Source organism: Saccostrea cucullata, unplaced genomic scaffold (assembly GCF_032062105.1).
Source record: "Saccostrea cucullata isolate Sc308-1 unplaced genomic scaffold, CSIRO_AGI_Scuc_v1 ctg2548, whole genome shotgun sequence".
NCBI classification, from domain to species: Eukaryota; Metazoa; Mollusca; class Bivalvia; order Ostreida; family Ostreidae; genus Saccostrea; species Saccostrea cuccullata.
The window spans coordinates 29,387-46,335 of record NW_026938596.1 but is presented as its reverse complement, the minus strand read 5'-3'; the positions used below and the strand labels follow the sequence as shown (position 1 = coordinate 46,335).

The window sequence follows — 16,949 nt, the reverse complement described above, 5'->3', positions numbered from 1 at the left end:
GGCTGCAGTCCACTAATCATCTGGGAATACACAACAGCCAAACCCTGACCTGTTGACACCAAAGGTGGAGAAGTCAAAAAAGTGTGCCAAGACTGAAAGAGTCAAAATGAAGAAAGTTCACAGAGCGCGAGGCGTGCACAAAGTATCTTACCGTCCCTGGGTTGGCAGACTCCTCTTCAAAGGACTGTGAACAGAGGGATGCATCACACTGCATATCTACAGTAGAAAGACAAGACATCAAGAGATCACAGTCTTCATCAAGTGAGATGAGGAAAAGTTAAATCAACACAGTAAATTCAGGTTGGACACCAATCTTACCCTCTCTTCCATGTGCGGTCGCAGTCGATTCTTACTCCCAAGAATGCTGTTGTACGTCTCGGTGGGATCGACGCTCTTGAAAAAACAGAAAATCAGGAGGTCAAAAGAAGAACCCTAGCTGCTCTAATCAAGATATAATGCAAAACAGGGATCCAGAAGTGATACAAAAGCAGCCCTTTACTCACCGCCTTGGCAAATGTAAGCCGCTAGACAAAGCTGGGCAATGGGCTCCTTCCTCTTCATCTGTGGCTGGCTGGGTGGCTGGAGGCTGGCTGGGTGCTCCCGCGTTGTACCACGTCCGAGTGCCTGAAAATATACAACTGAGACGAGATTAGTAAAAATTCAAAACAATGAAACAAAGCACACAAATTCAAGGAAATTACAACAAAATCAATGTTAAGGGGTAGGGGATGGTTAGTTGTGTTAGATTAGGAAAGTGCTCAGAAGACAGAGAAGAGACAGAAGGAAAGAAATAAATTCAAAATGCTTCTCTGTTAGGCTGCCTGGTAACGGCATTGGATCCTCTGGTGGGATGGGCTGGCTGGTGTGGGCTGCGCTGGATCCTGGGGCTGGGCTGGAAGGGCTGGGCTGGGCTCTGCTGCTTGCTGCGCATCCTGTCAATTGGAAGTCAAGAGGTCAAATGCTGATACGATCAACATCATTTGGCAAGGTCAAGATCACAAAAGGCTGCAAGATGTACAGTCTGAATCTTACCTCCTCTTCTCTCCTTGACTGCTGTTGGGATCCTTCCGGGTCAGCATACACCTCCTCTTCTGCTAACAAAATAAAATCAGGACATCAAAACATTTTCCGACAGTCAATGAAATTTCAGCGTGTGCAAAGAGCAAAGTTATGATACCTTTTAACACAAACAGAGAGTAAGGAAAGTGGACACACTGCAAGATGTGCTGCGTCTTACCTGCACATCAGGGATTGACCACAGTGCATCACAGAACTGCTGCCTACTGGTGACAGTCTGCTCTTCTTCCATGCAACCAGGTCAGTCCAACCCCGTATCTGTTAACGAAGATGTCCACAGGTCAAACCCCAAGAAACACTCCCAAAACAAGGAAGGGGTAACAAAATCCACAGAATAAACCGTGTACACCGATTGCGCTTCCGCTTACCTTCAACGCCGGAGTTGGTCGCAGTAGGTCCCTGAGCTCTGCGCACTACTTCTGGCCGGCTGCAGTCCACTAATCATCTGGGAATACACAACAGCCAAACCCTGACCTGTTGACACCAAAGGTGGAGAAGTCAAAAATGTGTGCCAAGACTCAAACAGTCAAAATGAAGAAAGTTCACAGAGCGCGAGGCGTGCACAAAGTATCTTACCGTCCCTGGGTTGGCAGACTCCTCTTCAAAGGACTGTGAACAGAGGGATGCATCACACCGCATATCTACAGTAGAAAGACAAGACATCAAGAGATCACAGTCTTCATCAAGCGAGATGAGGAAAAGATAAATCAACACAGTAAATTCAGGTTGGACACCAATCTTACCCTCTCTTCAATGTGCGGTCGCAGTCGATCCTTGCTCCCCAGAATGCTGCTGAACCTCTCGGTGGGATCGACGCTCCTGAAAACACAAAAAATCAGGAGGTCAAAAGAAAAACAATAGCTGCTCTGATCAAGTTATAATGCAAAACAGGGATCCAGATGTGCTACAAAAGCAGCCCTTTACTCACCGCCTTGGCAAATGTAAGCCGCTAGACAAAGCTGGGCAATGGGCTCCTTCCTCTTCATCTGTGGCTGGCTGGGTGGGCGATGGAGGCTGGCTGGGTGCTCCCGCGTTGTACCACGTCCGAGTGCCTGAAAATATACAACTGAGACGAGATTAGTAAAAATTCAAAACAATGAAACAAAGCACACAAATTCAAGGAAATTACAACAAAATCAATGTTAAGGGGTAGGGGATGGTTAGTTGTGTTAGATTAGGAAAGTGCTAAGAAGATAGAGAAGAGACAGAAGGAAAGAAATAAATTCAAAATGCTTCTCTGTTAGGCTGCCTGGTAGCGGCATTGGATCCTCTGGTGGGATGGGCTGCTTGGGGCTGGGCTGGGTTCTGCTGCTTCCTATGCATCCTGTCAATTGGAAGTCAAGAGGTCAAATGCTGATACGGTCAACATCATTTGGCAAGGTCAAGATCACAAAAGGCTGCAAGATGTAGTGTGAATCTTACCTCCTCTTCTCTGCTTGACTGCTGTTGGGATCCTCCCGGGTCAGCATACATCTCCTCTTATGCTAACAAAGCAAAATCAAGACATCAAAACAACTTCCTACAGTTAACAAAATTTCAGCGAGTGCAAAGAGCAAAGTTATGATACCTTTCAACACAAACACAGAGTAAGGAAAGTGGACACACTGCAAGATGTGCTGCGTCTTACCTGCACGTCAGGGATTGACCGCAGTGCATCACAGAACTGCTGCCTACTGGTGACGGTCTGCTCTTCTTCCATGCAAGCTGGCCAGTCCAACCCCGTACCTGTTAACAAAGATGTGCACAGGTCAAGCCCTAAGAAACACTCCCAAAACAAGGAAGGGGTAACAAAAGTCCACAGAATAAACCGTGTACACCGATTGCGCTTCCGCTTACCTTCAACGCCGGAGTTGGCCGCAGTAGGTCCCTGAACTCTGCGCACTTCTTCTGGCCGGCTGCAGTCCACTAATCATCTGGGAATACACAACAGCCAAACCCTGACCTGTTGACACCAAAGGTGGAGAAGTCAAAAAAGTGTGCCAAGACTGAAAGAGTCAAAATGAAGAAAGTTCACAGAGCGCGAGGCGTGCACAAAGTATCTTACCGTCCCTGGGTTGGCAGACTCCTCTTCAAAGGACTGTGAACAGAGGGATGCATCACACCGCATATCTACAGTAGAAAGACAAGACATCAAGAGATCACAGTCTTCATCAAGTGAGATGAGGAAAAGATAAATCAACACAGTAAATTCAGGTTGGACACCAATCTTACCCTCTCTTCAATGTGCGGTCGCAGTCGATCCTTGCTCCCCAGAATGCTGCTCAACGTCTCAGTGGGATCGACGCTCCTGAAAACACAGAAAATCAGGAGGTCAAAAGAAAAGCAATAGCTGCTCTGATCAAGTTATAATGCAAAACAGGGATCCAGATGTGCTACAAAAGCAGCCCTTTACTCACCGCCTTGGCAAATGTAAGCCGCTAGACAAAGCTGGGCAATGGGCTCCTTCCTCTTCATCTGTGGCTGGCTGGGTGGGCGGGGCTGGCTGGCTGGCTGCTCCCGCGTTGTACCACGTCCGAGTGCCTGAAAATATACAACTGAGACGAGATTAGTAAAAATTCAAAACAATGAAACAAAGCACACAAATTCAAGGAAATTACAACAAAATCAATGTTAAGGGGTAGGGGATGGTTAGTTTGTTAGATTAGGAAAGTGCTAAGAAGACAGAGAAGAGACAGAAGGAAAGAAATAAATTCAAAATGCTTCTCTGTTAGGCTGCCTGGTAGCGGCACTGGATCCTCTGGGGGGATGGGCTGGCTGGTGTGGGCTGCGCTGGATCCTGGGCTGGGCTGCGAAGGGCTGGGCTGGGCTGGGCTCTGCTGCTTGCTGCGCATCCTGTCAATTGCAAATCAAGAGGTCAAATGCTGATCATCATTTGGAAAGGTAAAGATCATGAAAGGCTGCAAGATGTAGAGTGTAAATCTTACCTCATATTCCCTTCTTGACTGCTGTTGGGATCCTCCCGGGTCAGCATACACCTCCTCTCTTCTGCTAACAAAGCAAAATCAAGACATCAAAACAACTTCCTACAGTTAACAAAATTTCAGCGAGTGCAAAGAGCAAAGTTATGATACCTTTCAACACAAACACAGAGTAAGGAAAGTGGACACACTGCAAGATGTGCTGCGTCTTACCTGCACGTCAGGGATTGACCGCAGTGCATCACAGAACTGCCTAATGGTGGCGGTCTGTTCTTCTTCTAAGCAACCAGGCCAGTCCAACCCGTACCTGTTAAAAAGATGTTCACAGGTCAACCTAAGAAACACTCCCACAACAAGGAAGGGGTAACAAAAGTCCACAGAATAAACCGTGTACACCGATTGCGCATCGGCATACCTTCAACGCCGGAGTTGGCCGCAGTACGTCCCTGAACTCTGCTCACTTCCTCTGGCAGGCTGCAGTCCACTGATCATCTGGGAATCCACAACAGCCTAACCCTGACCTGTTGACACCAAAGGTGAAGTCAAAAAAGTGTGCCAAGACTGAAAGAGTCAAAATGAAGAAAGTTCACAGAGCGCGAGGCGTGCACAAAGTATCTTACCGTCCCTGGGTTGGCAGACTCCTCTTCAAAGGACTGGGAACAGAGGGCTGCATCACACTGCATATCTACAGTAGAAAGACAAGACATCAAGAGATCACAGTCTTCATCAAGTGAGATGAGGAAAAGATAAATCAACACAGTAAATTCAGGTTGGACACCAATCTTACCCTCTCTTCAATGTGCGGTCGCAGTCGATCCTTGCTCCCCAGAATGCTGCTGAACCTCTCGGTGGGATCGACGCTCCTGAAAACACAGAAAATCAGGAGGTCAAAAGAAAAGCAATAGCTGCTCTGATCAAGTTATAATGCAAAACAGGGATCCAGATGTGCTACAAAAGCAGCCCTTTACTCACCGCCTTGGCAAATGTAAGCCGCTAGACAAAGCTGGGCAATGGGCTCCTTCCTCTTCATCTGTGGCTGGCTGGGTGGGCGAGGCTGGCTGGCTGCTCTCCCGCGTTGTACCACGTCCGAGTGCCTGAAAATATACAACTGAGACGAGATTAGTAAAAATTCAAAACAATGAAACAAAGCACACAAATTCAAGGAAATTACAACAAAATCAATGTTAAGGGGTAGGGGATGGTTAGTTGTGTTAGATTAGGAAAGTGCTAAGAAGACAGAGGAGACAGAAGGAAAGAAATAAATTCAAAATGCTTCTCTGTTAGGCTGCCTGGTAGCGGCACTGGATCCTCTGGGGGGCTGGGCTGGCTGGTGTGGGCTGCGCTGGATCCTGGGCTGGGCTGCGAAGGGCTGGGCTGGGCTCTGCTGCTTGCTGCGCATCCTGTCAATTGCAAGTCAAGAGGTCAAATGCTGATACGGTCAACATCATTTGGCAAGGTCAAAATCACGAAAGGCTGCAAGATAAACAGTGTGATTCTTACCTCCTCTTCCCTGCTTGACTGCTGTTGGGATCCTCCCGGGTCAGCATACATCTCCTCTTCTGCTAACAAAGCAAAATCAAGACATCAAAACAACTTCTTACAGTTAACAAAATTTCAGCGAGTGTAAGGAGCAAAGTTATGATACCTTTCAACACAAACACATTGTAAGGAAAGTGGACACACTGCAAGATGTGCTGCATCTTACCTGCACGTCAGGGATTGACCGCAGTGCATCACAGAACTGCTGCGCTACTGGAGACGGTCTGCTCTTCTTCCATGCAACCTGGCCAGTCCAACCCCGTACCTGTTAACAAAGATGTGCACAGGTCAAGCCCTAAGAAACACTCCCAAAACAAGGAAGGGGTAACAAAAGTCCACAGAATAAACCGTGTACACCGATTGCGCATCGGCTTACCTTCAACGCCGGAGTTGGCCGCAGTACGTCCCTGAACTCTGCTCACTTCCTCTGGCAGGCTGCAGTCCACTAATCATCTGGGAATCCACAACAGCCTAACCCTGACCTGTTGACACCAAATGTGGAGAAGTGAAAAAAGTGTGCCAAGACTGAAAGAGTCAAAATGAAGAAAGTTCACAGAGCGCGAGGCGTGCACAAAGTATCTTACCGTCCCTGGGTTGGCAGACTCCTCTTCAAAGGACTGGGAACAGAGGGCTGCATCACATCGCATATCTACAGTAGAAAGACAAGACATCAAGAGATCACAGATTTAATCAAGTGAGATGAGGAAAAGATAAATCAACACAGTAAATTCAGGTTGGACACCAATCTTACCCTCTCTTCCATGTGCGGTCGCAGTCGATCGTTGCTCCCCAGAATGCTGCTGAACCTCTCGGTGGGATCGACGCTCCTGAAAACACAGAAAATCAGGAGGTCAAAAGAAAAGCAATAGCTGCTCTGATCAAGTTATAATGCAAAACAGGGATCCAGATGTGCTACAAAAGCAGCCCTTTACTCACCGCCTTGGCAAATGTAAGCCGCTAGACAAAGCTGGGCAGTGGGCTCCTTCCTCTTCATCTGTGGCTGGCTGGCTGGGCGATGGGCTGGCTGGCTGGCTGCTCCCGCGTTGTACCACGTCCGAGTGCCTGAAAATATACAACTGAGACGAGATTAGTAAAAATTCAAAACAATGAAACAAAGCACACAAATTCAAGGAAATTACAACAAAATCAATGTTAAGGGGTAGGGGATGGTTAGTTGTGTTAGATTAGGAAAGTGCTAAGAAGATAGAGAGGAGACAGAAGGAAAGAAATAAATTCAAAATGCTTCTCTGTTAGGCTGCCTGGTAGCGGCACTGGATCCTCTGGGGGGATGGGCTGGCTGGTGTGGGCTGCGCTGGATCCTGGGCTGGGCTGCGAAGGGCTGGGCTGGGCTTTGCTGCTTGCTGCGCATCCTGTCAATTGCAAATCAAGAGGTCAAATGCTGATACGATCAACATCATTTGGCAAGGTCAAGATCACAAAAGGCTGCAAGATTTACACTGTGAATCTTACCTCCTCTTCCCTCCTTGTCTGCTGTTGGGATCCTCCCGGGTCAGCATACAACTCCTACTCTTCTGCTAACAAAGCAAAATCAAGACATCAAAACAACTTCTTACAGTTAACAAAAGTTCAGCGAGTGTAAGGAGCAAAGTTATGATACCTTTCAACACAAACACATTGTAAGGAAAGTGGACACACACTGCAAGATGTGCTGCGCCTTACCTGCACATCTTGATAACAGGCTTTAAGAAATCACAATTTATAAGCAAAAAGTCCGTTGTCAGTACATGCTAAGTTTTTCTAGTTCGGTGTCATTTTTCTTAACATGTAACTTTATTAATAAAATAGTCTGATTACAGCCAGTCCCTACTATTTCACTGTGTTAGAAGTGAAATAGTAGGGGCTGGTTTTAGTCAGACTAATCAATAAAATTCATGTACATATATAACAAAAATGATAAAATGTATATGTACTCTAAAGAAAGAGAAAGCATATTGCAGAAAATTTTGAATCTTTTCAGGGGGTCATCTTAGAGTAGTGTATAGACGGCAACGTGCTACCATTCTGTGATGTTATTATTTTCAATCATTTTCATACTAAGAGTACAAACAAGTAACAATTCCTTAAATATTATCAGTATACCAAAATTAAAATGTTGGATATACATGTGCTTTACAATACAGAAGTTTTTATGAGTATTGAATAACTGACAAACAAGTTGCTGAAACAAGAATATCAAAAGTCTTGTTTTATAAAAGTTTATATAATTTCAAAAGTTCTTTGGTCGAAGCAATCATTTTGTCAGCATATACAATTTATCATGTAGTCAAATGCTGACAGTTTTTCATACTAATTGTTATGCCACTTTATACACATGCACTGAATTGTCGACGGATTTTTCGGGGTATATTTTCCGATCAAGACAAGGAGCCCACGGCGGGTGTAAACGTTCGGTAGAGGATGCTCACTCCTAAAAGAATTCTTTGCATAGGCAAAGAAATTCAAAATGAACAGAAATATGAACCAATGACTGGGATCTTTTACTTTGAGAACTGCAAACGAAAGCATTGTTCCCCTGCCTAAAGCAAAGTCAATTTTCAAAAGTTAACATAGTCGAAGGATTTTTAATATTTTTTTATAGATAATAATATGGATTTTCATAAAACATTACTTATTTGGGAAACCAAAGAGAGAAAACTTGTGTTTTTCACTATAGAAATCAACGAAAAACTGAAAATACTTTAAATCTTTGTTTTTGTTGAGCCATTTTTGTTAGCCTATGAGTGCAATGGAAAAAACCCAACACCCCCCCCCTCCTTTTTATGGGTTCGTGTTAATATTATTTTGCATTCTAGTCAAAATTTGTATTTTTCTTATACTAGTAACTTGTCATACGTTTCTGGGATTGGGGCAATTTTTGGGACGCCTCCAACATGTCCAAGGATTAACTCATTTATGTTATATTTTATGCATATTTACATGTCATCTGATATTTTCACTACATGTAAATTTCTAGTCAGTCTTAGGGGAATCACACTTGTACCTTTCATGCACCTCTGTATGTTTTATCCTGTTTTGTTTATTTTATCTGTTTAGAGTCGATCCCCCTTAATGGTTTGTTATACATTTTACTGTATTGTCATTCAATTAAATGACATAATCGACAAAACTGCATATCTGTGCATGTTTGGCCATTTTTAACTGCATGTTATGCAGATAATTCTCATAGGAGGCATAAATACAATTTCAAAGCAATTTACAACTGAAACATTATTTTTTTACTAAAATATTTATGTTTAATTTATTTGCCTAAAACATGTTGTATTATTTAGAGAACGAGACGGGTTCTGTATCGTAGATACAAATTTGGGGGTGGACGAGTGCGTAGCACGAGTCTCCACCACCAAATTTGTATCTATGAATACTATGATACAGAACCTGTCGAGTTTTCTAAATGATTTGTGACACGATCAATCGCTCCGCCCACTTTATAACTGTGCAGCATCCAAACTTCCACCAGAGTTCTGTAGATGAGGCCCCGACAGGGAGTACGCACCCGCAGCATATATATTTCCATGGAAAATGTAAGATTCAGTCAGATTAGTTTTGACAATTTAATGAGGTAGACGTAATCGAGTGATGGTCAGTCTAAATGGATGAAGTGGAGGATTTAACCGTTATTGTTGTGGTCTAAGACTATTGTTGATGGAGATTGATCATAATATATTTCAAGGGTCTTAAAATTCTGGTTTATAACTAGATTTACAAAAAAAGGATTTACAGAAAACTCTTCAATGGACTTTGATGTCACGGATTTTTCCTGTCTCAATGGTTCTTGAGAAGAAGATTTTTAAAGATTTTTCCTATATATTTCTATGTAAAACTTTGATATCAGCCATATTGAACCCACCCTACCCCTAGGGGTCATGATTTGAACAAACTTGAACCTACACTACCTGGATGATTCCACACGAGTTTCACCTTTCCTGGCCCAGTGGTTCTTGAGAACAAGATTTTAAAGATTTTTCCTATATACTCTTATGTAAAACTTTGATCAGCCATAGTGGCCCCACCTACCCCTGGGGGTCATGATTTGAACAAATTTTAATCTACACTACCTGAGTAGTGGTTCTTGAGAAGAACATTTTTTAAAAACGCCATTAATTTTTCTCTAATTCATAATTATCTCCCCTTGGAAAAGGGTGTGGCCCTTCATTTGAACAAACTTGAATTTCCCTTACCTTAGGATACTTTGTGGTAAGTTTGGTTGAAATTGGCTTAGTGGTTCTTGAGAAGAAGATGAAAATGTAAAAAGTTTATGACAACGCCAACAACGACAGACAACGGACAAATTTTGATCAGAAAAGCCTTCGGCTCAGGTGAGCTAAAACGGGAAAAAATGGACTTGAATGATTTTGCTCGAGGATGCTTTCCGTTATTGTGAATTTTCCTTTTTGTTTAGATCGAAATTATGAGTAGACTCTGTGTGGAATAAGTTTTTAAAAAGTGATGGAGATAATCAAATGTCAACATTTTACATTCCCAGGGAAATACCGGGCATTTCTCCAAAAATTATAATAGGAAAACATCAGCATTTACTATTTGTACATGCTTTTGATAACTTGAATCAGATTTATTTTTAGACAGTGCTGTATTTTAAATACAGAATAGTTGGCTAATACAAGACAGTATATAGTGCTAATACAGGACGTAAAGTAGCTCCGCCCACCATAGTCCCGTTCTGTATTGCTAATACAGAAGAGTAAATTTTTTTTTTAAAAAAAAACACCGCTATCATGTCACAAGAAAAGATACAATGAACATTTAATCATATCCAAGACTATTTCACAATACATGTATGGTGACCTTTGAAAGCCCAATTTCAATGGAAAATATTGTCTACCCCCCTTTTTCAAGAGCTGGAAATATGGATAATTTACTATTTAGAGCTGGTATTAAAACCATTCATTAATTACCATTGAACTGTTCTTGGCATTAAACAAGGATTTTATGGCCAAATTGCCATATTAATATTGATTTATTGAATGGGTGCAAAATGTAGGCAGAAACCGAGAGTTAGCATGCATATTTCTTCCTTCACTTTGAAAATATTTTTTAAGGAAAAATGCTGAAGCCCTTATGTATGACCAAAAAAAGCTGAATATTATATGAAATAAAGAAAATAGCATACGTTTTAGTTCCTTATCACAAATAAGTTCACCCATTTATTGAAGGCATGCTTGAAATTTATCAAAGCATAAAAAAATAATAAAATCGACCTTCTTCATAATGTTTACGTACATTCAGTACAGTAGCAACAACCGATGACAACGGACTGAATTTTCATATCTTGTCATGACAACAGATATAAATTATAATAAATCAAAATTCTCTGTTTTAATTTGTTCTATTTTTTTCTGTAGCTTAAAAAATCTCTTGATACTGACTGCACCAATTGGTATATATATAATATTCTATTTACAAAAAAATAAAACAGCTTAGAAGGAAAATGAATGAAATCCATGTTTGATTTCACCAGGGTTTAATATCGCCAATGCAAACTGTTCTTTTATTACGTACTTCATTTTAATGACTGAAAAACATATAACACCAAAAGGGGTATCAATCCTGTTCCCCATTGCAATTTTAAACATTGGTTGAAATGATTCAACCTAAAAAATGAAAAACTGCTCAAGGCCTGTCTTCTCAAGTAATGACACCGGACAGATTTTTCATAATCTCACCTGTAAATTCATGACAACGAGCCATTTTCAGTGCTTAACTTTAAAGGTTTCTGACATGTGAAGGTAGTGTCTTGGAACTTAACTTGTTCCTGGCCACAATTTTGAAAGTATATCACAGAAATTTCTAGTTTTAGCAACCAATGCAACACTGTTCATCATAATCAAAAACCTATACATGTATATGGAATTATGTATCTTAGTGTAGTCTACTTGTGTGCCATGTTGTATTCAAATCAGATCAGAACTGTAGGAGGAGTAGCATTTTAAAAGTATTTCAAGGAAAATTCTATTTTTAGTAACCACAGCAACACCGTTCATCAAAATCAAAAACCGATAAACAGAATATGAATCTTAATATAGCCTACTTGTGTGCCAAGTTATATTGAAATCAGACCAAAACTGTAGGAGGAGTAGGAGTTTTGAAAAATTGTTTACAGACAGGCGGACGCATTACTAATCGCATAAGCTTTTCTGGTCTCTGACCAGTAGAGCTAAAAATAGTGAGGTCAAGGTCAGATAATATATATATATATTAATAGGTTTATAATTTTTTTTTTCATTTTAGTGAAACAGTTTCTTTGTAAACAAGATAAATTCAAAATGGTTAATGTTTGGATAACTTAATGGTGAATGTCAGAGTCTGACACAGTTTAATAAAATGGGGCATAGTAAGACAAGGAGAAAGGGAAAGGTCTCAGCTCAGAAAATAATGACAATAGGTTGAAAAGTTCCCAGCAATATGTATCAGTGAATTCTGATAACAAAAACCTTAAATAGATATATCTATAAAAGTTATAAGTAACACGTGTTCGAGTGTTGATGTTTATTGTGTATCCATTCTCTGATTGGTAGTAAAATAAGTTACTCAGGCGTATCGAAGGTTACCTGGGTACGTGTTTAAGGTATTGATAGTTATTCGAGAACTCGCTGCCTATCGTGCAACAGACCCCCACCCACCCATCCATGTTTTGTTGAAATATCAATGTTAATCAAGTATTTTTTATATTGTAGAATGTTGAATGAAGAAAAAGAAGTTTTTCTAATGTACAAAATAATGAATTAAATGTCTGTTGCACTCGTGCAGGTGAGCTGTTCCTAATCTTTGTGTTTTGAGTTAAGTTTATAAATATTTTATGTTCGTTTGAAAAGGTGAATTAGAACATAATTATATTTAAAACTGGGCTCAACACAAAATAAAGGGTAAGGTCAAGGTCACATGAAAACTCAAGATTTCAGATTAAATACCCACATTAATTTAAATCAATGATATGAATTTTGGTTAAAATCTTGTGAATAGTTTCTTAACCAATATCAAGTGCAAAAGCCCCTTTATGTAACACATCATTGTGCAGTCATCTATGGTATTTTATCTGAGTGTAGCTGTATATACTAGTAAGGATGTTTGTGGTTAGAAACTAAACACCATCAGACCATAGTCCCAACAAAATCAGTTAATATATTCAAACAAAAAGTTAACTAATAAATGACACCACAACTTCCCTTCCTTCTCCCCACCCCTGTTGCTGTCATTTATGAAAAAAAAAAACAAGTAAGGCAGATTTATATTTTTTTTTGGGGGGGGGGGGGGGGGTCTTTCTTTCAAAAACTCATGAACATGAATTATTCATATACCCTCGCCCGTCTAAGAATGAAAAATCTGGATCTCTTGTCTCCATTGTCCTTCAAGTTAACACGACAGATATTGAAAGGATTTTTTTTTAAAAGGCAAAGAAAGAGAAAAGTGTTTGAACGTGTAAAGATCAAACAGCATTTTGAACTAAAATTTGTCCGAGAGAAAATCTATTTATATGAATGGGTTCTTTTTAAAATGGCTATGAACTATTTGGTCATGATTGATTGTTCGTTTAACTTTACTGTTAAACCCCATTATAGTTGCCTCTAATTATACATTTCATACAAATCAACAATTCATAACAAAAGTACTCACAAAAAGCCTACGTTTTATGATTAATATGTATTTTTTCGTCTGCATAGTTCCTACCTGAAATTGGCCTGCCCGCCTTTATATGAACACAGCTCACGAGTTGCACGAGCTCAGAACACAGGAAGTATGTTCAACTGACATTATGAATAAATAATACATAATCTCTGGTATGGATAAATATCAAATCAAATCTGAATAAAATAAATTAATTGTTATTAAAATTTATTTTTGTTTCAGATTTTTTTTTTTGATCGAGGCAAATAAAAAACGCGTTTCCGGTAGCATGCCAAAAATTACTGGGATTTGTAATTTGCTGCAATCTTAATTGAACATACAGTCGGATATTCTACATTCTAACAGAAAAAAAAAACTTATTAAAATTTATCAATATATGAATTTTGTCATAGGCGTTGGGACTGGGGGGGGGGGGGGGGGGGGGGGGGGGGGGGGTAGCCCCCACTTTTTTGCAAATATATACTCAGTACATAATATAGGTATTGAAAATTGGGGTTTACCTTTTTTAGATGGTTTAGCCCCCACTTTCAATTTGCTTCCGAAGTCTATGTTTATTTCAAAACACCTTTAAACAAAACTGTTATACATTTTAATTGCAACCTCCCCCCACCTTGTTAAACGATGTTATAATTGTCTCGACCTGATTTTACAATTGTTTTTAAAATGTTCAAAAGATAAAAGTACCATGTATTGTGATAACTGCAATTCCAGTGATATAGCAGGCTCCTAAAATGCGAAGAGGGATAGGGTGAGAGGAGGGGTTCTGATTAAAGAATCTTGTCTTTTGCTGTAGTTTTTATACTGAAATTTGCATTTCAATGCTGTATACCCTGCCCCTCCACCTTTCGTAGCTGTACGATTAAAAACAGGCAAATTCCAACAACTCAGATAGTGTGGGTTATTTAGCCACCTATACATCATTCTTTTGAAATCCTTGTTACGGACCTGTGTAGAATATCCTGCATCATCAGGTATTTTGCACAAATGAGTGCATCGTATTGTACCTTATTGAATCAAAACATCAAACACAAGTTCTTGAATAAAATTATTATTGGCTGCAGGAGCGGTCGATCTTTTCTTGGTTACGTTACAATGTGTGGGGGGAAATGAGATGTTATACATTTGATAGTTTGATAAATAATTTGTCAATGGTAAAATTGATAAAATAACGAGTAAAGTGTAAGAAAATTGCTTTAAATTCAGAATTGATGGTTTTATATATCATTTAAAAGTGAAAAATTAATCATTGTGTCAATTGCAGCTATATACCATGCTGGAAACAATTTTATCTTAGCTTTACCAAAATTTTCAATATTTATTCAGCATGTTTGCCACTGTCATTATTATCCGTATAAAATCATAGTTTGCTTTCATCATTCCCAAGTTGCCGAGTTGTTCATCATCGCGCCATGAAGCATATAAATAATTATATAGTCTGCAGAAATCATCGGCATCGTCGAGTGACAAAGACCCCAAATGGTTCATCCGGTGATCTGAATTTAATTTTAATGTTAATAATAGGGGGTGGGGGTGTAAAGTTGGAAGACAGTCTGGAATAAATGTATCCACTCTTTCAGTTTTGAAAACTGTACCGTTGCGTTTTTCTCGAATGCTTACACACACGTCTTTGTGAAATTTCTCTTTTTAAAATGCTAAATTTTGTTTGTAGCTGATTTGAGCTTTGCATTAATATTGTATTATTACGGAAGTTACGTCTGATCTTTAAAACAATCCTAATAAAAGTTTTCGACACTACATATAACATGTATAATATGTACATCTCTCTAGAATTATATCTTTCTTAGATGAACCTTTTGAAGAGAAAACAGAAAATATGTTCAATTCTGTGTGAACTTTATTAGGGGGTCAGAGGTCATAGCGCGACCGAATCGCTCGGCGAGGTGATATCTTGTTTACATCACAGGTACTCGTGGACAGGACCCCCCTCCCGCCCCCCCCCCCCTCCATATACACTCCTGGTCAAAATATATTTTTTTCTTTTTTTCTCTCATGAATTGAGTTATGACACATATAGATATTTTCATTTATTATATTTTCAATAGATCTTCCTTTGGTGTGAAGAATGCTTTAATTAAATACTATAATTACAGCCTAAAATCAGACTTACCTTTTTAACCCGAAATTCCTTTGAAGTTATGCTAACTAAAACAGAGGATATCACCGCTTTTGACTTCAAATATATCAAAAACTCATGAAATAGTAAGATTATTCTCAGTGGGGATCATTGTTCTTACATTATAAACACAGAATTCCTAAACTGGGCTGCTGAACACCATTGTAACTATTCAAATGTTGGAGCGACACGAACTTTTAAACCAAAGAACTTGTAGACCCCCTAGGTCATTGCGCGTCACAACATATCAATACGACGGCCTGTTCGTGTAATAAATGCAGTTTACTCGGAATGGATTCGTCTCAAATGTAAATATAAGTAATAAAGAACAATGGTTAATAGTTAACTGGGCAGGGGCGTAGCTTGACCTAAAGTTCTAGTGAGGCAAAACTATTGTGACCGGGGGTCTAGGGGCCACCTTGGGCGCCCAGCAGGTCCAGGGCAGAGCCCTGGTGGTACGGGGGGATTAAATTTGTTGGTTTTAGAATGTAAAAATGACACTTGTCCTGGACAGAAATTTTTGTGATTTTTCCGGTTTTATGACTTTCAGCATTCATATGATACTACATGTACATACTGTATTTCAAAGTATCCAATACAATAAATAAAAATGTTTATTCAAACTTCTTAAACATTTTCGAAAAAATACTCTTTTTTTTTTTTTAAATATTTACGTATAATTGAATTCGGCATCATTTGGAAAGATAATAAAATTATTCACTACTTTAGTAAATTATAGGGCTTGTGCAGAGGAGTTTGAAGTTTTTATCGTTAAAAAAAAATTCCCACCCTCAACTTTTTAGTTGAGGGCGGGAAATTTTTTGACGAGAAAAACTTCAGACTCCTGTGGTTTGTGAAATACTTAACATTGTTCTGTTTAACCATGTAAAACTTTTATGGATTGAGGCCACATGCCATAAAAGTTTTACATGGTTAAACAGAACAATTCTTTAAAAATCTATAAAGAAGAGTATTTAAGCTAGGATAAGCAATATTGGCCAACGCTTTCACTGAAAGTGGGAAATATTAATTTCCGTCAGTCTGTCCGCCTGCCTTTCTGCCTGTCTGTAACACTTATGTCTGCAAGATATCTTGAGAAGCTTTTGCAATATAATTTTACAAAAAAAACTCCCTATTCCCTAAAGAAGATCCCTTTGATTTTGAGGTCAAAAGGTCAACCTCACAAATTCTGTCTGTTTAAACACTTTCGTTTCTGAGCGATATCTCGAGAAGCCTTTGAGCTTTTACAGAGAAATTTCATACGACAAATTCATATGGCCCAAGGAAGATCCCTATTGGTTTTAAGGTCTGTTTAGTAATGACATATAGATTTAAGAGCTCAACACCAATACATATTTAAAAATCAATGAAATTTTCAAAGAATCAAGAAGACAAAATTACTAAGTGATGCTACCAGTTAGATTAGTTTTGACAGTTTTATATTAGAGTCAAAGTCAGGTCAAGGTCATTTCCTTTTCCCTGCACATTAAGAATAAAAATGACTGCATGTCGTATGAATGGGGTATAAGATTAAAAATGGAGATCGTTTTTCTGCTGCACGCTCACTACTAGGGGATGCTCTAGTTAAAGAAAATAGTGTTTTTCATATTCACCAAAAT

The 16,949-nt window shown here is 39.5% G+C and overlaps 1 long non-coding RNA gene across 1 annotated transcript; it reads right to left on the bottom strand.

The window, feature by feature from the left end:
• Nucleotides 1–5,071: 5,071 nt before the first annotated feature.
• Nucleotides 5,072–6,178, bottom strand: LOC134250739 (uncharacterized). The gene is made up of 5 exons (XR_009988582.1): nucleotides 6,119–6,178; nucleotides 5,911–6,016; nucleotides 5,701–5,799; nucleotides 5,496–5,557; nucleotides 5,072–5,395 (listed from the first exon to the last, which is right to left on the bottom strand). It is a non-coding gene; the product is annotated as an uncharacterized LOC134250739 (long non-coding RNA).
• Between the last annotated feature and the right edge of the window lie 10,771 nt (nucleotides 6,179–16,949).